General features: G+C 39.8%; 1 long non-coding RNA gene across 2 annotated transcripts in view; it reads left to right on the top strand.

Annotated features, from left to right (window-relative positions):
• The window catches only part of LOC126058770 (uncharacterized), a 275999-nt gene that overhangs the window by 212315 nt on the left and 38848 nt on the right, over window positions 1-24836 (top strand). Inside the window, exons 5-6 of one of the 2 annotated variants that reach the window (XR_007513284.1) lie at window positions 6500-6725; window positions 7402-7474. The exons of the other annotated variant lie outside the window; for it this stretch is intronic. This is a non-coding gene — a long non-coding RNA (uncharacterized LOC126058770). Of the gene's footprint in view, window positions 1-6499; window positions 6726-7401; window positions 7475-24836 lie in introns of those variants that run through there. 2 annotated transcript variants of the gene reach the window in all.

Genomic DNA, 24836 nt, shown 5'->3' with positions numbered 1-24836 from the left:
TGAAATCACTGATGCTTAATAAATGCGGCCCATTGTAGAATTGGGACGGGAGATGAGATTATTTGATCCCATTTACAAAACTCTAGTAGATATTAAGGTCCTGTGATTATTAAAAATGACATAGGAACACTGAAAAATATGATAGGAAATGTCTGAGGTTTACTTAATCCAAAATATAACGTGAAGTTTGAACCAATTTGTTAAAACTCAGAATAATTCATTCAGGATTAATTGTCATAGCAATGGGTAAATATATTTTGCTTTGGCAAATATTAGCTTATTGTTTATTTTTTAATTCACCAATTTTACTCGCAAGCAATCCTATCATTTCTTTATGATCAGTGTTCTTTAAAAAATATTTTACAGTTAATGTTTTACTTCTTCCATTTCGACTCTTTACTATAATCTGGTTTGTGTTCCTCCTACTTTAATGAAACAACTTTCATTAAGTTCTGTAATAATCTCTTAATTACTAATCACATGGCTTGCTTTTTGTTTAGATTTTTTTTTATTATGACAAATATATATATATAACAAAATGTTTCTCATTTCAATCCTTTTTAAGTGTACAATTCATTATTTGCATTTACCATGTTGTACCACACTAACCAGCACTGGAGGTGCTCACTCATCTATGCCAAGAAGTATGGAAGACAGCTTCCTGGCCAACTGACTGGAAGAGATCCATATTTATGCCTATTCCCAAGAAAGGTGATCCAACCGAATGTGGAAATTATAGAACAATATCATTAATATCACACACAAGCAAAATTTTGCTGAAGATCATTAAAAAACAGCTGCAGCAGTATATTGACGGGGAACTGCCAGAAATTCAGGCCAGTTTCAGAAGAGGACGTGGAACCAGGGATATCATTGCTGATGTCAGATGGATCCTGTCTGAAAGCAGAGAATACCAGAAGGATGTTTACCTGTGCTTTATTGACTATGCAAAGGCATTCGACTGTGTGGATCATAACAAATTATGGATAATGCTGCAAAGAATGGGAATTCCAGAACACTTAATTGTGCTCATGAGGAACCTTTACATAGATCAAGAGGCAGTTGTTTGGACAGAACAAGGGGATACTGATTGGTTTAAAGTCAGGAGAGGTGTGCGTCAGGGTTGTATTCTTTCACCATACCTATTCAGTCTGTATGCTGAGCAAATAATCCAAGAAGCTGGGCTGTATGAAGAAGAATGGGGCATCAAGATTGGAGGAAGACTCATTAACAACCTGCGTTATGCAGATGACACAACCTTGCTTGCTGAAAGTGAAGAGGACTTGAAGCACTTACTAATGAAGATCAAAGACCACAGCCTTCAGTATGGATTGCACCTCAATACAAAAAAAAAAAAAAAAAAAATTTTTTTTTTTTTTTAATATAAAGAAAACAAAAATCCTTGCAACTGGACCAATGAGCAACATCATAATAAATGGAGAAAAGATTGAAGTTGTCAAGGATTTCATTTTACTTGGATCCACAATCAACAGCCATGGAAGCAGTAGTCAAGAAATCAAAAGACACATTGCATTGGGCAAATCTGCTGCAAAGGACCTCTTTAAAGTGTTGAAGAGCAAAGATGTCACCTTGAAGACTAAGGTGCGCCTCACCCAAGCCATGGTATTTTCAGTTGCATCATATTCATGTGAAAGCTGGACAATGAATAAGGAAGATCGGAGAAGAATTGATGCCTTTGAATTGTGGTGTTGGTGAAGAATACTGCATATACCACGGACTGCCAAAAGAATGAACAAATCTGTCTTAGAAGAAGTACAACCAGAGTGCTCCTTAGAGGCAGGCATGGCGAGACTATGTCTTACATACTTTGGACATGTTGTCAGGAGGGATCAGTCCCTGGAGAAGGACATCATGCTTGTCAGAGTACAGGGTCAGCGGAAAAGAGGAAGAACCTCAACGAGGTGGATTGACACAGTGGCTGCAACGATGAGCTCTAGCATAACAACGATTGTAAGGATGGCTCAGGACCGGGCAGAGTTTCGTTCTGTTGTGCATAGGGTCGCTATGAGTCGGAACTGACTCGATGGCACCTAACAACAACAACCATGCTAACTATCACTATCTATTTCCAAATTTCCCATCACTCTTAACAGAAACTCACAATGCACTTTAATCAGCACCTTCTTTCCCTCTCCAACCTGCCCCTGGTAGCCACTATTAAACTTTGTTCTTTATGCATTTGCCTAGACTGGATATTTCATAAAAGTGAGATCATACAGTATTTGTCCTTTTGTGTCTGACTTATTTCACTCATATGGCTTGTTTTAACCATCATCTTTTTTGAGTTTTGCAAATGTTATTCTGTTAACCACTCTCTTACCACTTCTCTCCTTTTTTCAGCTTTTACCAAATTCTCCTGTTTCTCCTTGAACAACCTTCCTTGTTCTTTTTAAGTCCATTTTATGGCTCTTTAGGGTTCTGTCCAGTTTTAGAACTAGGACCCAGGCCCCCCATATTTGGGTCAAGCTTCTCCTAGAGTACTATTGATGGTTAAGGTTATATGTCAGCTTGGTTGGGCTGTGATTCTCAGTGGTTTGGCAGTTATGGTATAGTTTGGCAGTTGTGTAATGATGTAATAACCTCCATGATGAGATCTGATATAATGTAACCACCTTCATGATGAGATCTACTATGAGTAGCCAATCAGTTGAAAGTGAGTTTCTGTGGGGGTGTAGCCTGCATCCAATATATGTGGACTTTCTGGCAGAGCTCACTGGCTTTTGCTGTGCTCTGAATCCTGCATTCGGTGCTTCAACATCGGACCTCTGGTTCTTGGGACTTGAGCCAGCAACGTGCTATCTTACCTGCTGACCTTGGATTCGTCAGCCTTCTCAGGCTGTGAGCCAGCAGCCTCCTCTCTGACCTGTGGATCTTGGGTTCTTCAGCTTCTGCAACTATGTGAGTCAGGAGAAGCCTCTAGCCTCATGGACTTGAGACTTTCTAGCCTCTACAACTGCGTGAACCATTTCCTTGAGATAAATCTCTCTCTCTCTCTCTCTCTCTATATACACACACACACATATATATGCGTCACTGGTTTTGCTTCTCTAGAGAACCCAGCCTAAGATAACCATCCTATCCCAGTATAAATATAAGAAAAGTACCTTCTTTAGTGTACCATTGTTCAGCCTTCTGTTCCAGTGCCTTAAGTCAAATGGTTGCTTCCTCCAGCTGATTATCCAAATGTGTTCTTAAACTACCCCCAAGAGACTTATACAATCTTTTATAGAATTTAATAGTAATTCACACTGTATTATCAGAATCTACTCTTCTATACAAATTCTTTTAATGTACTATTATTATATTATTGTTATTATATAGTCTTCTTTCCTTCTCTTTGGTTTGAAGAGAACAAGGAGATGCTGTGTGGTTTAAAATGGGACAAGGTGTGTAGCAGAGTTGTATCCTTTCACCTTATGTAATCTATGTGCTGAACAAATAATATGAGAAGCTGGACTATATGAAAAACAATGTGGCATCAGGATTGGAGAAAGACTCATTAACAAACTGCAATATGTACATGACACAACATTGCTTGCCAAAAATGAACATGACTTGAAGCACTTACTAACTGTTGAAGGTCAATATGGATTGCGCAGAAAACAAAAATCCTCACAACAGTACTGATAAACAACATTATGACAAATGGAGAAAAAAATTGAAGTTGTCATTCTACTTGGTGCAAAAATCAATGTCCATGAAAGCAGTAGTCAGGAAATCAAACGATGTATTGCATTGAGCAGATCTGCTGTAAAAGACCTCTTTAAAGTTTTAAAAAGCTAAGGTGTCACTTTGATGACTTAGGTGTACCTGACCCAAGCTATGGTCTTTTCAGTCAGGTCATATGCATGCAAAAGTTATACAATGAAAAAAGAAGACAGAAGAAGAATTGATATATAGAATTGTGGTATTGACAAAGAATATTGCATATCCCATGGACTGCCAGAAGAACAAACACCAGAATACTCCTTTGAATTGAGGATGGTGAGACTTCGTTTCACTTACTTTGGACATGTCATCAGGAAAGACCAGTTGCTAGAAAAGGACATCATGGTTGATAAACTACTGGGTCAATGAAAATGGGGGAAATCCTTGATGAGATGGATTCACATCATAGCCACAACATGGACCCAAAGGTATCAGCGATCATGAAGATGATTCAGGATCGTCAGGCAATGTTTTGTTCGGTTGTACATAAAGATGCAGTGAGTTGGAGCCAACTCCATGGCAGCTAACAGCAATAATAACTCCTTTATTTACAGAACTCCTGAGGGTTTTCAGTGGCTGATTTTTCAGAAGTAGATCACCAGGCCTTTCTTCTGAGCTGCCTTGGGTAGACTTGAACCTCCAACCTTTCGGTTGGCAGCAAAGTGGGTTACCCCTTTGCAACCTTCAGGAAATTAATAAATGGTGTCTATAAAGACACCTGCATTGTTCTTTTCTTCCTAAAATGAGTGGTAGTTTTCAACTCTGGCCGAACATTAGAATTGTCTCAGTCCCTGGTTTAACCTCACAGATGCTAGGTGAGTCCTGGGCATTGTACTTTGAAAGTTCTTCACATAATTCCCATGTACAGCCAGGGTTGAGACCGTGAAGAATCACTTAACGCTATGATCCCAAAATCTATTGCTCTTCTCCACTTAATGTGGGGCTGAGTCACAAGTGTATCACGTGATAAAGAGCAGCTAACACATTTGTCAAAATTAATTCACAGAGTCACTGATTTTCTAAATTTTCTTGTCTATATTGAAATAAAAACCAGCATCTCCTCCTACACCTCACATCTCCCTTCAAAATCTATTACAATCCAGTGGGTAGTCCAAAAATCATGAGAATCTTTTGTTTAAAAATTTTATGTTGAGAGACATTAGTTCAGGTAGTACTAATCTAGGTATTTTGAAAGCGTGAAATCAGGTAAGAGGCATGACATATCTCTGAATGTGAGCTATTTCCATGCGGAATGTTATCAAAGTTTTAGGAAAAATGGTGCTAACATCTTTACACTGGTTGATGTGGATTTTATAATTATTTATGCCTTTGCTTTGTTTATTGTCTCTTACCATAGCTTTGGCATTCTTTTATTGTGCATTTCTGTACAAATTAGAAAAGCAAGAGTTAAGATGTAGAACTTAACGTGTCTGGCCACAGCTCTTCACAGCAACTCAGCGTGTCAAACTGAGGTCAACTGAATAGGGAATGTCATTACTAAATGGCAACATTTTCTGAGGGCTTTAAAGAAATTCAAGTCCTTTTTAAATCTACATTTATTTTATCTTTTTTCCGGGGTGATAGGTTGCAGTTCTAGTTCTTGTCAGAGATTTGTACATTAAAATGACTTTAAATTTAACTATTTTAGAAATGAACTTTCCAAATCATTATCCAGACAGCTGCAGTAGAATGCTTACAGTTTTATTTGAGATACGACTTCCTTTTCAATTTGGTGAGATATACTCGTTTATTTGTAAGGCTGATGTGATGTATGCCTATGTATTCCTTTGATGTATTAACAGAGACAGTAGGGATCAGGTCATATTTCCAAATTCCATGACCTGAATTATAGATATTAATGCAGTCCTCTCACAGTTCATTAAATTTAAAGCACTGTAATATTCACAGATTTGGGGACTACTTGTATTAGTTTGGAAGCTAACAAAATGAACAATGTACCCGTGTTATCTGTGCTGTGCATCGTGATGATTCATGTTGGTAAGTGGGGGCATTTGGCTATAAAATACATTGTGTGTATGTCAAGCCAATGACGTAGCATTTATGGTACAGAGTTTGAAAAACTGCATCGAAGAAAAACTCGGTTACTGAGCAGTGTTTTAGTGTATGGCACCCTTATGTCCATAAGGAATTGAGTGGCATAGTAAACAAGAGATAAATGGGTGTCTCCACCTCTTAATTATCTGTGGAATAGTGATGAGCAGAAATGTAGCCAAATATGTACTGAATAATCCAAACAATCACTTCTAATTGCTGTGGCAGACATTGTTGATTCCTTGTCCATATCATTTGGGCTTTTTTATTTCTGTGCCCTCATGCTAATTTCCATTTGCCAGGACTTTCTATGAAGCAGAGGAAGTCTGCCTGGCCCACTTGCAGAGCAAGCTGGAAGGGCTAGGGAATTGTCTCCTTTTAGTAACAGCCCTCGATCAGTGAGGAATGGGGGTTATGGGACAGATACCCCAGCTTCCTCATTCTACATATGGAAGAACTTAGAAAGAAGAGTTCTAGTCCAACCCAGACTTCCCCAGCAGGATTAACTCCAATTGCTTAGAGGTGAAACATGATTAATATACACCCTTTATTGTCCTACTGTTTTATTGGTATCAAGTCCATCCCTGTGTTACTTTCCCAGCTTCTATAGATGTTTCCTGCATCTCCCAAATAAACTATTTGCAAGCAAATCCTTGTCTTAGGTATGCACCTGGGGTAACCCAAATTATGATAATTGCCTATGTTATGTACTTTCCAGGAGTCCCTGGGTGGCACAAACTACCAACCGAAAGGTTAGCGGTTTGGACTCACCTACCTGGAGACACCTAGGAAGAAAGGCCTGGTGATGTGCTTCAGCAAGGTCACAGCCTGGAAAGCCCTAGGGAGCACAGTTCTACTCTGCAATACCTGGACTTGCCATGAGTCAGAATCAACTTGACTGCAGTGGATTTGGTTTTATGGGCTTTCTACTTTCGTTTTAAAACGTAAGTTTATGGGAATTCACCTGAAATCTATTTGCAAAACAATGTCTTCAGGAACTCTGTGGCTTTGGGCAAATCATGCCATCTTAGTAAGCCTCAGTTTCCTTATTTATAAAATTAACAGATGTGATAAATAATCTCATTCTAATATTGTATTATTTTAAGACCTGAATTAGGCTTTCTTTCTGTCTCACCACAGCACTGTCTCAGAAATTTACTGCTGGGTGTTACTTCTCTGTGCTGGTAAAGACTGTTTTCTTTCAGGGGCCTCTTAACCAGTGCAAGCAGAGCTTCTAAAAAGTCTTCCTGTTGAATCCATTCTTTGGGCACCCCGTTCTCAACTGTCATCAGCTCAGACACTGGGTACCATTCCTCCTACCGAATCCCCCTACTCTGAGGCTGATAGTCACAGCCTCAGCTACAAAGCAGCCAGGATTCCAGGCCCCCTTCCCTGAAAAACTCCTCACTTTCTTTTCCCCCCACCCAGGTTTGTTCTGTCTTGATGCAATCTGAATTTGCTTCTCTGTGGGGCTCCCTCAGTTGCTCCCTACATGAGGCATAAGCACTTGTTCCTCTATCTGATTTCATTTGTACAGTTTAATAAAAAGGGATTTCATACCATACTGAATAGATATGTACAGCATGACAGGCTGATTCCACAAAGTTGGTGTCTTTTCAGGTGGTTGAAATAATTGCCAGAACTGCCAGCATGGCTCACCTTCAGGGAGATGGAAGACAAAAGGAAATACGAAGTAAGCAGAGGGAAGCATACACTTCAAATGTTTATTTTTTAAAAATGCAAACATGATTTTTATTTTCCATGGCTGGCCTGGTCTGGAGAGGGCTGCCTTGGGTTTTCTGAGCACCTGCCACTCTGTAGTTTGTCCTCCTGGCAGAGAGAAAAGCATTTAGATTCTGGGTATTTGTTTTATTTCGCTTACAGCTATTCTTAGATTTGGAATAGACTTGTGAGTAGATAGAGTGTTATGGAGAGAATCTTAAGGGGCCAACGTGGCATCACCATTGCTCAGAAGAGGCTTCCTGCAGAAAGGCTGTCACTCATCCTGATTTTCGGTGGTTTATCTCAGTTTATCGGGCCTTTGACATCCAGAGCCTTAGGATCACGGTAATTCCAACAAGCATCTCGCCATCTGAATGAATGAGAACAGAAGTACGAATGTATGTGCACTTGATTAGACCCATGGCTAAGCTCTAAAGCTCTGGGATAGGACTCTGGAACACTGAATCCAATGGAGGAGCCAGATTATCCAGCAGACAAATGAAGAGAGTCTCCCGTCCTCCCCCCCAGGATGATACCCTTTGCTGTGGAGTCAGTTCTGACTCACAGCAACACCATGTGTTCAGGGTAGAACTGCTCCGTAGGGTTTTCTTGGCTGTAATCTTTAAGCAAGCAGGTCGCCAGGCAGCACTCAGTGGGTTCGAACTGCCAAACTGTAGGTTAGTAGCCAATAACAAACTGCTTGTGCCACTCAGTCATCTATTGGGTTGATAGTGATGTTCATATTCAACAGAGTTTCTGGTGTGGAGCAGAGGCCGTACTCATATCTATCAGTGTCTGGGATGATTTTAGGGCTTTCCTAGTCATTTTATTCATATTCATCCTGAGCAAGGCTAAACGTGGTTGTACTATTATCTTGAACTAATTTAGTGAACTTTCAGAGGTCTCCCAGGTCAGCAGATCATTTTTAATCTCCAAAATCTTGGCTTCTCTTCCCTTCCAAGTTCAAATCTGATCAAGGGAACATCATGGTGGGTAAAAGACGAGAGGTTCAGAGCATGCCTACATGACTTAGACTCTTTCTTCCCTGGATTGGAGCAAAACCTGGGGGTCTAGATCCAGCCTATCTGTCAATAGTATTCTACGAATAATCGTGGTTTGGTTTTGAGGCAGCTCCAGACTGAAGTGACTTCAGAAAGGCATTTATCATGTGTCTTGTGCTATTATAGTGTTTTTTCTTCACCGGACTTTATGTCCCTTGCTGGCCATCTCTTTATTTTTCTTACAAAATCTCAGCTTGTCAGAGACAATATTTCTTATCAGATTTCCTGAGGCCATCAAGTTGGTTGAGCTATGTGGATAATTCTCTGTGTACCTGACCCAAGCCGTGGTCTTTACAATCATTTCATATGCATGCGAGAACTGGACAATGAGAAAGGACGACAGAAGAATTGATGCATTTGAACTGTGGTGTTGGCCAAGACCATTGAATATACCTTGGACTGCCAGAAGAACAAATAAGTCTTAGAAGAAATAGAACTGTAACGATCCTTAGAAGCAAGGATGGAGAGACTTCAGCTCACTTACTTTGGATATTTCGTCAGAAACAACCAATCGCTAGAAAAGAACATCATGGTTAGTAAAGTAGAGGTTTAGCGAAAATAAGGAAAACTTCCAATGAGATGGAATGACACAATAGCCACAACAGTGGACTCACACATACCAGTGACTGGGAAGATGGGCAGCGCTTCATTCTGTTATACATAAGGTCGCCATGAGTCAGAGCTGCCTCAGTGGCAACTAACAACAACGGCCAAAAGCTAAGGCATGAAAAACCCAGGAACGATCCTGCGGTTTCTCCTGTTTTGGAGGTTAATGTGCTGCCTCCATCAGTCTGTATTCCTGAGTAGCTATATGGTGTGCAGCTCCATTTTGACCCACATTGAACATGTCATGTGAGCAAGAAATACACTTTTGTTTTATTAAGATATTGAGATTTTAGAGTAATTTGTTACCACAGTGAAATATTGACTAATACAGAAATTGAGACCAGAAACAGAGTGTTGATGAGCCAAAAATATATCACTTTAGAGATCAGGCTACAGGTGGTGAATAAACAGACAATGGAGACTGGAAAGGTGGCAGTTGTTAAATGCTGGCTCCCCAAAATATCTCCAAGTAAGCCCGTTGATAAGACAAAGCCAAGTTTGTACTTACTTCAGTTAAGCCAAGTTTATTGATAACCACAGTGAGGGAGAACCCTACCTTGATGGAGCCCCTTGGTTAAGGGTCATGTTATCACAGTGTAGGATTGGTAAGCAATCCTACCAAGTTAAAGTGACACATGTCATATTTGGGCAGAGCTAGTGCAAAGCTCATGCGTGGTCACAACCATCAACCACATTACACATGTCAAGTTCTCAGTCATCCTGTGTACGTGAGTCACTGATGGTGCAGAGATCCATACTGATCCATTTTGCCTGTGTGGTGTAAGAAATATACATGAGTTGTACCACACCGTAGGGATTTTTAAAAACAGGACTATAACCTATCTCATCCTAACTAAAATACCTAGGAAAGTGCCCTGCATTGAAAAAGTACCGAAGATATGTTTATTCATGAAGTTTATTGGAAAGAACTGATGCAACATAATTCTGGTCTATATCATCCAATCTTTAAGACGCTTTAGCCCTTGTATAGGGGCTAAAGGAGACATAAGAGAACCATAGACATGGTAACTGTTCATACAAAGTCAGCCCATGTTAAATGTTATAATAGAAAAATAAAAAAGTGTTTTGAGAGCAGAGTGGGGTTAGGTTAGCCTTGTTTGGGGGATCTGAGAAGGACTTGAGGAAGGTATATCCTTAAATCTGTGCCTAGAAAAACTTCTCTGGGTGGAGATGAGAAGCAAGGGAAAGGAAGCAATAAGAATAAAGGCCACCCTGCATTTCTGTTGGGTAGTGGGTTTGCAGGACTAAAATAATAATTAAATAAGAGTCTACAAAAATTCTCTGTTATTTGGGCAATTGATAAAATCAAGACATGATTTTTATAGTTACTAAATAATTTTGCTAGAAGTTTGCATGAGAAAGGTGATACTTTGTGCAGGTACCTCATGTAGAAATAACTGTTAAGATGTTCTGGAGTCACTGGATTCTAAAGTCTGTATTTTGAAAGTATTATTCAATGAGCAGAGCCTTTTAGTAACACCTTCCAATTCAAATTCTCCTGTGCAAAAATAAAACTAAGAGAACAAATTAGTGAAGGCTGTTTATTCATACTCTTGCTGAAGCAAGGGAACCACTGACCATAATTTACGCTTTTGTAAAAATTAGAAGGTTTGAAAGACGGGTGAGTTTTACAGAGTAGAAAGGGCAAGTCTTGAGGGAGCCTCTGACTGGTGAGCTTTCTCTTAGCTTGAGATTTTTGGAAGGAGGGTGGGGAGACTTTATGATTGGAATCTAAGTATCTTTGGCAGTCCTTGATTGGTTGTATGTGTGTAGGCAAGCAGTGGCGGGGGGAGGGAATTTACAGAGACGAAGAGGCTGCTCAATCTCAGGAGCAGTTGGAAAGACCTCTGTGACTTCCTAGAACTATGGGGGTTGATAGAATGTTCTTTGTGTTTAAACTGATAGAATATTTGAGTCATGGCCCTGGGAAATGAGGAGAGGCAGATAGGTTTTCACCTGAATTATTAATCTTAGTGAGTTTTGGGAACAGCACCAAGTTCTTGCATTATCCTGTATTAGGGAAAGTTGTGAGGGCTTCGACCAGTCAACAAATCTCCCTTGATGGCATTTTCTTTGTATAATGGAGACAGTGGGTGAAGTGATGTCTACATTCTCTTCTGATTCTTACAAGTCTAGGATTCCATGATAGTATTGGACACAAACTAATTTAACTGCCTCATGTTCCTAAATTGCTAATTGAGATGAATAGCAATTTGTCTCTTAGGATGGCTACAAGAAGAAATCATGTTACATTAGGAGACTTACTAATATATCCACTGAGTTATGAAACTGTCCGTAATAACCGGCCATTCTCTGTTACTTAAAGGTGACTGTTTGGGGAAGGGGGGGTCTTCCTTCCTAGCATATGTGTCTGTGGCCCAAGATCCTGGTGGAGGTGAGCCCTTTTCTTTGTATGTCCTTGGAGTAAAGGCTCTTCTCAAACTGTGGTTATAGCCCAGCCTCCCAGAACCTAAGGCCCTTCATGACCCTGCCACTTAGGTGTGCAATCAACTGGAAACCTTTATTCAAAGGAGCTGCTCCAGTCTTTGCTGCTGCCAGGCTGATGCAGCTGGGGTTGCCCAGCTGCCCACATCCATGCCATAAAGTTGGAATCTATGCCCTGGAACAACCTCCGTTCCTCCCTGCATATGGTTTCTCCATTGCAGCTCACCAAGTACTGCAGCAGAGTTCACCTTGGGGCCGAAGGTACTGTCATCATTTTAGAAGTTATACAGCAGCCCTCTTTTCGTGTAAATTATAAATAATGGGTGCTCAGCAATAATTTGTAGATGTATTTATCTGTGATCAGTTTTCGCTAATGTCTGCTCCGAGATGAACAATTTGCAAAGCAGGGATCTCTTTATACTTCCATTGGGAAGGATAATCTTTGGTCAGTTCAAGTAAGTAATTTAAACTTGGCATAGCCTGGGATTTCCTAATATTTCTTCAGCTCTTACTGGGTCCTAGGCACTGTAACATGTTCTTCACATGCACAATAACTCATTGAATCATCAGAATCACTCAAAGAGGTTGATACTATTTTTATCCCTATTTTACAGATGAGAAAAATGAGGCTTAGGAAGATTAAATAACTTGTCCAGGGCCATACAGAGAGTAATGACTTACTCTAGTAATGTAATTAAAGAATCTTGCTGAATATATATATATTGCTATAGCTGTAAACGTTCATTTTAGAAAAGAAATTTATGGTGTTAAGCGTCTTAATTTCACTTCACCGTTAAAATAATATCACAAAGATGCTACAAAACAGCAGGGGCTTAGTTCTTGTGAGTGGTTTACCCAGAGTTGATTTTGGTTGGTATAGTGCCATGTAAGTTTCAAATTGAGTTCCCAACAAAAAGAAGAAAGAAGTTCTTCATTCTATACTTAGTGGCAGTCATGGTAGATGTCATGTTTCCTGAAAAATGATCATGTTGTGAACTGTACCCCTGTGATCTGGCAAAAGTTGTTACATTTTTATATCATTTCAATGAATAAAAAAGGAGCTTATATATTTCTTTGGACCCTGAGAGAAGCAGTGGCAAAAGGAATCACAGCATCTCTCTTCTTCTTTCTGGTTATCCATCCATAAAATGGGGGCCATAGGAGTGACCTCAAAGAGAATGCTTGCTGAGCATTCTGGAATGCATTGTGCGGATGGCAAATATGACTCACTTTTACATATGGCCCTTCCCCAGAGAGTACGGCTGGGGAACAGTTTCCCTGAATCTTTGCAGGCATGGGCTTAGATGAACATTTATGAACTGCTTATGATTGTGCAGTGTATCACTTGGTGGGCACATACATTTGGTTTGAATCTTGATGAAGAAGTTTTTTTTTCCCCCTCCTTGTTTTCCTGGCATGGTATTCTGAACAGCAGAAAAGCAATCTGTTGTTTGTTTAGAAAAGATGGCAGAAGGGTGTATTGGTGTGTGTGTGTGTGTGTGACTGTGGGTGTGTGTTTGTTGTGGAGGAGAATACTCATATAAGATCTGTTTGCAGTCCAGTAAAAGAGAAATTTTGTAACATGGAGTTAGGTACCTGAGTTATCATCATTTGGGAAGAGGGTGACATTTGCAATGAGTTAGTTAGCTGTATTCCCATGATGGGCAGAGCAGAGAATATCCATTCTTCAGCCCTCACTTCCCATCATGGGCATGTGCGCCTGCACACACACACATCTACATGCATACACATAGTGGAAGGGGATATTCATCTCATAATTTTACGGCAGAATTCTTCTGGCCTTGGCTTCTTTAGCCCTATCTTCCCCTCACCTATCCCCTACTACCACCTCCTATCTTTTAAAGCTGGTTGGTCTCTGCTAGAGCAGAGGAAGCCTCTGTGCTGGTGGAAGAATCGCCATAGCAACATGGCATTGAATCCTCCTCCCAAAGGTCTCAGCCATGCTTGGCTTTTGGTCTTAGCCCAAGTAAAGCAATATGAGGGTCTTTCTCAACTCCCATCTCCCACTGCTCAATCAGTTGTGACCTTGTGCTACTATTTCCTCCCAGGTGGGCCCATACCCTAGGCCTGTGCATACCTTGTGAGTTGTCTTTTCCTTTTTCTCTCCATCAGGCCAGAGATGCTCACTCCCAATTTATTCACATGTTTGAGATAACAAGCCAGTCTTACCCAAGGTATAGTTGGTAGTACCTTACTGTTGGAATCGACTCAATGGCACTGGGTTTACTGGGTACTGTTGATTCAGAGTTCCTAGGAAAAACTCCCTCTGAATAAATATGCTGCCCAGACAAGTGAAGAATGCATGGATGGAAAAAAGGTAGCAGTTTTAGGGTAGTGGAGCAAGTGTGGGTCTTTTGTTTAGGGGGTTGGGGTCCAAATCTATTTCCTGTTTCTTACAAACAGCATGGGAGAAAGGCCTGATGATCTCCTTCTGAAAAATCAGCCCATGAAAACTCTGTGGATTGCAACAGTCCAATCTCATTATGCATGGTGTACCCATCAGTCAGGGACTGGCTTTACTGCAGTTAATGAGGGCAAAAATAACAGCAGAAAGCTGAACTTTGTGTTTTTCTTAAACCATTGATTGAAGTATTGGCATACTCAACAGTATGGATGAATCCTAGCCATGTGGTGTTGAGTGTGAAAACTATGTTCCAGAAGATTACCTATTGTATGATAAAGCTCATAAACTACTAAAACTAAACATTTTTTATACATGCCTACATCATGATAAAAATAATGTACATTGTGCGTGTGTGTGTAAAAGAATGATAAACATAAAATTCAGGATTCAGGCCACCTCTGGTGGAGAGGAAAAGGACTGGATAGGAAAGGTAGATATAAGTTATTGTCAACATCTGTATAGTCCTTGGGCTGGGTGGGGAGTGTATGCATACTCATTATTTTATTTAAGTTATTTAGTTAATGAAGAAGAGGACCATGCCTGCACCAATAATGATGATGTGTCATTAAGCAATGATCATAGTTTCAGGGTCACAAAATCAAAACAAAACACTTCTTAACTGTAGTTGCTGGTACATGTCAGTCCTGCTCTCTGAACCTCAGTCATCTTACTGGCAAAATGAAGGAGTTGAGCTAAATTGTCTCATGTCTGTTTTAGGCAGAATAGCAATGTGGTTAAGAGAACGGACTCTGGAGCCAGACTGACTGGGTTTGAATCTCAGCTGTGTGACCTAAGTCAGGGCAACAAACATTGTAGTATCAGCAGTACCTGTGACTTGGCTACCAATCTCACCTATGTTTTCATATGACATTACAGTTTTTCAGACACCTTGAAACATCATTCATGGTCATAATTACTTCAAAATTACACTAGTTAGTAGACCTTCCTCTATATCTTATTATTGAACACATTAATAAAGAAGCACATATATTACCACATCACAAATTTATTATTTTGACAGCTGTGTTTTAATATACTTGATATTCTTTGTAATCTTATTTTTATAAGGAACTTCCCATAGCTTTCACCAGAGAGCCCAAGTTTACAAAGCCTGTATACCGTTGATTCCCACTTATATTGACCTCATAGGGTTTCTGAGGCTATAAATCTGTGCAGAAGCAGACTGCCACATCTTTCTCCTGTAGAGCTGCTGGTAGTTTTGAACCACCGACATTTCAGTTAATAGTCGATCACTTTAACAAAACCTATTTAGAAAAATTTTCTAAACACACAAATGTACATATACACAGATACTTGGGTGGCCTGAGATAGTCTGAATACAAACGCACATGCACACACACACATATATACATACAAATATTTCCCCTCAATTCCCCATAAGCTGTATTTTGGTGTTTGTTGGTCCTTTTGATAGGAGATTTGCATTTATGCTTTTGAAGGTGAGTAGTGAGATAGTGTTTTTGATACCTTAAATACATGAGAAAGAAATACACTCATTACCTTTTGAATTAAACTCTGCAAAGGAAAACAATTCTTTTGAAATGATTTAAACATGTTAAAATATTTCATTCAAGTTATATAAATCATTTTTGAAAACTCTTAAGAGAATTGCAGGACTTTGCAATCTTTCTTACAATTTAAAAAATGAGTCTCAAAAAAAAGTACAATATGACACCCTTATAAGCATTTCCTATAAAAGACTTTAAAAAAAATGGATGCACATGGCCCTGTGTACTGAAATTCCTCCAAAGAAAAATCCATGTAATTTCTGTTTACCTTTTATTTCTCACTCATTGACTTCTCTTCAGGGACTTTGAATCCCAATTAGTTCTTATAAAATTCTTCATTTATATATAAGGTTTTAGTATAAATGTGCAACAGAGGTCCTAGACATCAATTTAAGCTATATACCCAGCACTCTGGGTAGAATTCCTCGAGGGTCTATTTGTATGAGAGACAAAGGAATTTTATGGAAAAGAAAAAAAAATGTTCATCTCATGCGAAAAGGAGGTCATACATAAGCTTGGTCCCAGGACAATGAGCTGTGGAGGGATGCCAGTTTTTAGCAGAGAAAGAAATATAACTTTCAGATTGTTCTTTGGCATTCAGGGACTTGAGTAGATCTCAGACATGGTGAATGCAACAGACTGGATCACAAAAGGATCTCTAAGTCTTAGGGAGCTACTTTCTAGCCTCTGTGGTGAAATCTATCAGTCGGGTACAGCTTTTGGTTGTCTCAACATTTATCCCTTCTTCATTGTGTAGCATCCATGTTGTGGGTAGCAGTAAATCTACCAACCCTCCCACCCCAGCCCTAAGTCAATGCCTCCATCTCTCTACTGTTAGGACTGGTTTCCAGCATGGGCACAGGACAAAAGAGGTCCAGAGTGAACCTCAGGACTCGTAATTGATGGCTACAGGAAGAGAAGTCCTTTTTCCTGGAAAAAGTCATGTGTGGCTGTAACACCTGGAATTAATGATGCCATTTTCCATGATGTGGGAAGTCAGCCTGAGGACAAGGCTGACTCATGAAGGTAGAGAGATACTGTATTTGTGCAAAAACTGAGCTGTACCTCTGATTAAAGCAGGAGTGAAGCTGCTCTAATTCTGGATTCGTCTGTTACATTAAAAATGCAGTACCTTTACCAGTTAAACCATTTTGTTTTGGATGTTTTGTTACTTGGGCCCAAAAAGATTGCTTTTTTTTTTTTGACCACTTTAAAATAAACAATAATTAGGGTGACTGCTGGGGCCTACTAAAGTACAGAAATGAAGAAGAAGGCAAGCGGCCAGGAGGAGAACCACAGTCATCTGCACTCCCGGCCTCATAGCCCTTATAGTTTGTCCTTGAGGTAATATTATTAACAACTCTGCTTTACAGAGTGAGATACATCTGCATCAAAAAGTCTGCTGATGAGCCTTATGGTCTTGTGTGAGTTACTTTGTGAGTTAAGAATAGAAACTCCATCTTTTGATTCTGTGCCCAACTTAAACAGAGAGCCCAAATTATTGTGGACTTTAAAGTATTTATTTGATGTTTACTAGATTCTTTCAGATTTGAGACATATGTGTGATTTATACTTCCCTGAAATTTACCTACAAAGGATAATGAGCTGATTTGGGTTGTTCTCTTTTATTGTGGTTGGATAAAGATGACAGAACACAAATTACTGAGATCACCTCAACCTCCGGTAGAAAAATTGTACTCATGGTCCATCTAATGGAATTCCTCTGGTTGGCAGAAAGGTTAAACTATAATAATAGCAATTGTTTATTGAGCATTAGCTTTATGATAGATACTGTGTTAAGTGCTTTACAGGCATTATCTCATTTAATCCTTGCCAAAACTTATGAGGCTGTTACCATTAGGTTATTTTTAGTATATCACAGCATTAGAAATGCAGCAGGAATGTGACCTGGGGTATTGTTAAGAGGTATATGGGTGTTAATAATCTCAGGCCACCAGGGCACATTAATACATTACCATTCAACGTTATAGAAATCATCAGGATCCTACTCAGGATGCAAACAGGTCCGTCTAAAATGGCTTTGTGTCATTCGTGAACCGAAAATTGCTATTTTAGAGGCTGCCACTAATCTTTGTCTGAAGCCTGCAGTGTTAGCCCTTCTGAGTTTGAATAACACATCACAGTTTTTGAAAATTTGATTCCAGTAAAAGAAATAAAATTAACTTTTCAAAGTACACTGTTATTTTATATTCGAAAGTAATTTGATTGAAAGCTTCACACTTCATTGGTTGACAACTGTATATTAAGGAACTATAAAGGAGAGACGCATTGCATTTCTGAATGAGGGAGATGAAGATTTAATTTTTGTAACTGCATATCATATTTTTATTTTAAAGTTGAAATAATGGTTTTATAGTTCAGAGGTATTTTATACTATTCGGAACTTTCATGACTGTAAACATGTATCTATGATGTACTTATAAAATATTTATAAAACACAATGATATGTCTTATAATGAAGTTTTATGAAACATATTTCTTAAAAAGTGGATGCTATTTGTGATTGGAGCTTGTTATAAAATTAAAAATTAATTCCTCCAGTGGAAAATTCATCAGTGGAGGGATCTGAAGTATTTTGGGAAAAATGTTTAAGATTTTTTGCCAGTTCTAGAGCTAGCGGACCTCACAGTACATCACTGAACTCATACAATATTGTCTGGAGAAAGTTTTAAAATAGAACTAATAGAACTTTACTTTTTGTGACTTTTTTAAACTTTTACTGTTGTTAGCTGCCAGTAAGTTGCCTCCCACTCATAGTGTCTTATGTACAACAGAATGAAACATTGCCTGGTCCTGTGCCATCCTCAAAATCCCTAGCATATTTGAGCTCATCGTTGCAGCTATTGTGCCAAACCATATCACCGAGGGTCTCCCGTGCTTTTGTTGTCCCTCTGCTTCACCTAACATGATGTCCTCCTGTAGTGATTAATCCCTCCTGATGACATAACCAAAGCAAGCAAACTGAGCAGTGTTCTGTTGTGATCTGTGAGGTTTTCATTGGCTGATTATCAGAAGTAGATCACTAGGTCTTTCTTCCTAGACTGTCTTAGTCTGGAAGCGCCCCTGAAACCTGTCCACCATGCTGATATTTGAAATACCAGTGGCATAGCTTCCAGCATCACAGCAAAACCCAAGCTACCACAGCAACACACAAGCCACATGACAGTATCCTTTCTGTTGGGTGTCAGGTGCCAAGATTTTAATCTTCTTTTCTTCTTAGGTCAACAGGGTCTACATATTTTTCTTCTTTCTGTTGATTCTTTGACTTTCCTCTCAAACTCAGCAAAACATTTCTGCATTCTTTCTTGGTTTACTGTGTAAAGCCAAACCTAGGTCATCATTCCCCATAACTATACTAGGTTATACTAGGTTACAACATCACATTTTACCAGTAGGTCTTATCATCTCACACACGATTCACAACTCTAAAAAATCTTCAAGGTTTGAGGAAGAAATCATCTTCCTGCTAATTTGATCAAGTTTTAAAAACTTGAAAGCTTACCATCAAATTTATTTAGAACATGGCTTGTCTGTATCATCAGAGTTTCTCATTTACAACAACTACATTGCTGAATGGTAAAAAGTTGGCATTTTTCTAACAAATGATATCAAGTACAAACACATGATTAACTTAGCATTTCTCTGGCAGTGAGCCAGCTCCTGCCTATCCATGGAGCTTCCGAGGCAGATAAAGGGAGATGGTGAGGAGCATTGGCTCCGCCGCCTGCAGTGGTGCTTTCTCTGTCCACATAGAGTTTCTTCTCATCACCTTCAAATCCCCTTTAAGCTCCACTCTTACCCATCTCTAAACTTGATCCTCTGCCTACTCGTCAGAAGGGAGGTACCTGTCTTCACTGAACGCTGGACTTTGCTTGTCCTGGTTCTTATCTAATGTGCTGCTCTCTCTACTCCCTGTGTGCAGTAAAAGAAAATGTTCATGTATGCTTCCTGAATTCGTACCATTACAGTGACATTTTCATGCAAAGTTGTGGAAATTATGTGTATTGAAACCAATTCTTGAAAAGAGCATGCATGCATGCACCTACATTCACCTAATCAATGTGATGGTGAATAAAGACGGCAAACAACATTGGGAGGGAGGGAGATGAGTTGGCCTCAAGGTCCTTCAATCTGCCTGAATTTAGACTGTGGAAGAATTGCCCCAGCACTGAATCCGTGTGGCAGTTCTATCGCTGCCTTCTCTTATCTTCACCACCTATATGCAATTCATAACAAAGGCCCATCTATCTTACATCCTAATCTTTTTGCTTCCCTCATTCTTGACTCTAGTCCAAATTATTATCTCTTGTGTATAACAGCCTCCTATCCTACATTCCTGCTTCTCCACAGCTGCCTTCCACACAGCCAGAGTAGAATGATGGAAGTGAACATCTATTCGTGCTGTTCCGTACTATGGTGTCCCGTTGCTTTGGGGATTAAAATTCAAATTATGAGGTGGACAACAAGCCCTAAGAGGTCTGTGCCTGCTTTGCTGTTCCTAGCACCATCGCCACTCCTACCTAAGGATGGGAGCAAAGTTTCCCAGAATCACCTTCCCTTCATGATCCTGGGAGAGAAATTGATGATGAGCATAGCTGATGCAAGTTTGAAAGGTAGAAGTGAGGGGGAACCCTTATTCTCATGCAGCCGTGAGGTTTGGACCCACGGGCTTTGCCACACATGCAGCAACTTCACAGACTTTTCTGGGAACTCCACTCTGTAATTTAGGTGGGCTTTGTCAGCTTCCATGCAAGCTTATTTTTCCATCTGCACTCCAGTGCTCCAACCTGAAGTCATTGGTAACCATTTCTCTGATCTTCTAACTGTATCTTTCCAGACTTTTACTTGTCCAGCTCCTCTCACTTTTGTGTAAACTCTAGTTCCTCTATTAAGCCCACACCTGTCTACTTTTCTTGCAAGTTCTCTGCATTCACTTAAAAAATATATATTTTTGAAATTTTCCATTCGGTTTCATCATGGGCTCCTTCTTTGCCCTTTTTAACAAATGCTTCATCTTTTCCCATAATGTGTCCTTCCACCAAATTAAAAAAAAAAAAAAAAAAGTTGCCTTTGAGTTGATCACAACTTAGGGTGACTGTATGAGTGTCAGAGTAGAACTATGCTCCATAGAGTTTTTAATGGCTGATTTTTTGAAAGTAGATCTCCAGGCCTTTCTTCTGAGGTACCTCTGGGTGATCTAGTCCCTCCAGCGTTTTGGTTAGCAGCTGAGCATTTGACAGTTTGTACCATCTAGGTCATCCCTTAACCAACTAGCTATAACATTCATCCAGGGTAAACATCAATCTCACTTCCTCAAGCAATTCTTTACTGAACCCCTAGTTTAGATAAGTTTTCCCCAGTTACTTGTTCTTGAAGTTTATTATGCCTGTCTTTCTACATTTACTTAGGCGGTCATTTGCTTAAAGGCGTAGAACTATGAGTTCCATGAGAGTAGGGATTGGGTCTGTATTGTTCAGGATCTAGTTTAGTGCTTGACACATAGTCGGTACTCAAGAAATATTGTTGAGGGTTGAATGAATGGAATGGGTTATTATAAATCTACCCATTGGGTGTGCCTGAATAGACATGAAGGCAGTCAGACTGATCCTATGTGGACCTTGTACTCTTTGATCTGAGTTGTTGGCCTAGGGCCTTTCTTCTCAAAGATACATTTCCCCTTTAGCTGATTCCAGTTTGGGAGATTTATGTGGTAACTTCAGCACCCCACTTTTACACATATTCATGGTAATGAAAAACTTTTAATGCATGATGATTTAAAGTTTAAATTTTTATAAATTGTGCCCTTTACTTGAAAAGCCTGAAGGCACAAGCTCAGTAAAATATACTAATAATGAAAAGATCTGGAGTTCTCAGCAGTGGAAATTAATTAGAAAATATCAAATAGCACACAGATGGTGGCCTCATCTTGCCTTACATGGGGTGCATGCTTGTCCTCTTCTCAGGGACTTCCTATCCCTGAGTGGTACTTTGGCATGTGTACTTTTCCTATTCCAGTGATTGTGATGGATAACACTTTACATTTGAATATTACATAGCACACATTGTGACACCATATTTTTTTTAATAAACATTTTTTTCTCCACTGTCTCCAAATACAACTTTAATAGTTAAAATATTTCACAAGATGATTCTCCAGATAACTTTGGTCAGATGCTTTTGCCTCATTACCTGAGATATTGTTGATGCCTTTGGACATCCCCTTGGCCTGAAAGCCAGGCCCTCAGTTACCACTGAGCTATGACATGGATATGATAGCTTTCCAGAGTACAAAGTTGGTGAACAAAGGGATGGGCTGTTGGGAGAGCGTGAATTGAATCCAGAGACTGTCATCTTTTCAGAGTCCCTAAATAGATGGAACAGATCAAGGTTAATGACACCCTTGAACAGCTGTAAGCCTTCTTTTTCCTTTTCATATAGGTTTTCTCAGGAGTCCCTCGGTGTCACAAATGGTTAAGTGCTAACCGAAGGGCTGGTGGTTCAAACCCACCCCAAGTCACTTCAGAAGTAAGGCTCAGAGATCTGCTTCTGAAAGGCCACATCCTTCAGAACCTTATGGAGTTACCGGTCTACTCTGCACACATGGGGTTGCCATGAGTCAGAATCGACTCAAAGCAGATAATAACATATGTTTTCTCTTCTTCCCCAAAGTCCAAACAGACAAATCCATTGCCTTTGAGTCCAACTCATAGCGACCATGTAGGACAGGGTAGAACTGCCCTATAGGGTTTCTGAGGCTGTAATCTTTTTTTTTTTTTTATTGTACTTCATGTGAAGGTTTACAGAACAAACCACTTTCTCATTAAATAGTTAGTATACATATTGTCTTATGACATTGATTAACAACCCCATGACATGGCAACACACTCCCTTCTCGACTTTGGGTTACTGTTACCAGCTTTCCTGTCCTCTCTTGCCTTCTAGTCCTTGGCATTGGGCTGTTGTGCCCCTTTAGTCTTGTTTTGTTTTATGGGCCTGTCTGAACTTTGGCTGAAGGGTGAACCTCGGGAGTGACTTCATTACTGAGCTAAAAGTGTGTCCGGGGGCCATATACTCTTGGGGTTTCTGCAGCCTCTGTCAGGCCAGTAAGTCTGGCCTTTTTTTGTGTGAGTTAGAATTTTGTTCTACATTTTTCTCCACTTCTGTCCAGGACCCTCTATTATGATCCCTGTCAGAGTAGTCAGTGGTGGTAGCCAGGCAGCATCTAGCTGTACTGGACTCAGTCTGGTGGAGGCTGTGGTAGTTGTGGTCCATTAGTCCTTTGGACTAATCTTACCCTTGTATGTTTAGTTTTCTTCATTTTTCCTTGCTCCTAAAGAGGTGACACTAGTGGAGTATCTTAGATGGCTGCTCACAGGCTTTTAAGACCCTAGATACTACTCACCAAAGTAGAAGGTAGAACATTTTCTTTATAAGCTATGTTATGCCAATTGAGCTAGATGTTTCCAGAGACCATGGTCCCCACAGCCGAGGCTGTAATCTTTATGGAACCTGTGGAGTGGTTAGTGGGTTTAAACACCAACATTTTAGCTAGCAGCTGAGCACTTAATCACTGAGTCACCAGGGGTCCTTTCCCCAATTCCAGTCCCCTTTAATCTAAGGAAGTAGTCCCTGGGTAGCACTAATGGTTAAGCACTAGGCTACAAACTGAAAAGCTGGCAGTTCAAGCCCCTAAGGGGAGAAGCACCTCAGAAAACAGGTCTCGTGATCTCCTTCTAAAAGCTCACAGCCATGAAAACCTATGGAGGGCAGTTCTACTCTGAAACATATGGAGTTATCATGAGTCAGATCAACTCCAAGACAACTGATTAAGCTAAGGTAGGTAAAGCACAAAATTGAGCAAGTACAAATCTCTCTCTCTCTGTAAAGTCCCTTGGAGCATATAGAGTTTTGTCCTGATAACCATATATTTCAGCCATCTCACAACCATACATTACCTTTCCTGCCCTTCATGTGATGTTGTCGCCCTCTGAAGTGTAGTGACTGCTACAATCAATCAGCTTTGATTGATCAATTTTCATATTTTGTTCATCATGGATTTTTTTGCATTAATTTAGGTTTTTAATGTTATGTACCTTGATTACTGTGTTTTTGGAGTCCCTTAAATTTCACACTCAAACTGAGTACCTTACTTGCTTCGCCCTAGACATGGCTCTGCCAGTACAGCAGGCCAGCATATTCTTAGACATGGACGGTCATGAGCTCATTAATGACGATGTCATCACACTTATAGATGGTGATTTTCTTTCCAACTTAGAAGCTCAGCTATTTTAAGGTAAACCACATTATTGGAAATTGTTGTGTTGCTGTTTGTTTTGCCCAACACCATAAGATCATTTAAACAGTAATCTTGAGACATTGGGAACTGCTCATGTTTCTCAAGTGGTGCAACAAAGGGAATTGAGTTCATCTTTACGCTCATTTGTACTTGGCCGATCTATGAATCTTACCACATGTGCTTCGCAGTTAGCACAAAGCAGATACATATGAGCTGCTTAGACTGTATCAGGTGAAACCCTTTATTTTCTGGGAGTCAATTCTGTTGTTCTCAGAAAGAAACTCCTTGGTGGCCCTGGAACCAGAGTGTCTGGCCTGTGGTGCTGCCACACTGAAGTCAACAGGCAGCATTTCAAAGAAAATGAGCTGCAGGCCTGCACAGACATGGATGCACCAAAGATTTAAATGGACATCAACTACATTGTGAGTGGGGAAAATGTTAGGGCATATTTAAAGGCCAGAGGCTTTCACTGGGAAGACAAATGGCCAATGAAAATGTGTGAAATCACATTTTGTCTTAGGAAACATTCAAATCAGTTGATCAAGAATGACTGATGCTGAAATGACTTTCTATCTTAGTGTAGGGTGGAGAAAACCTTGCTGAAGTCCAAGTTCCAGTGACACCAAAGCACAGATTTCAAGACAATTTTTATTGAAGTGGAAAACTGTAACTTTAAAGAATAAGGGAAATGCCAACAGAAACAAAAGACCCAGAATCAGAGGACAATGTACAGAACTCTATATACTAAGCCACACAAATTGAAACAATCAAAATAAATGCCAAATACACAAGAAAATAAATGTAACTTATCAGAGGTTAATGCCTTTTATGTTTTGTTTGTATGGCAACTTGCTCTGTGCTTGGATAAAAAAGGATTGGGGACCAGGCAGGGCATGAGGTTTTTCTAATCCACATTGAGCCACTGACTC

The sequence above is a fragment of the Elephas maximus genome, chromosome 15, assembly GCF_024166365.1.
Source record: "Elephas maximus indicus isolate mEleMax1 chromosome 15, mEleMax1 primary haplotype, whole genome shotgun sequence".
NCBI classification, from domain to species: domain Eukaryota; kingdom Metazoa; phylum Chordata; class Mammalia; order Proboscidea; family Elephantidae; genus Elephas; species Elephas maximus.
This window is presented reverse-complemented; position numbering and strand designations above follow the sequence as displayed.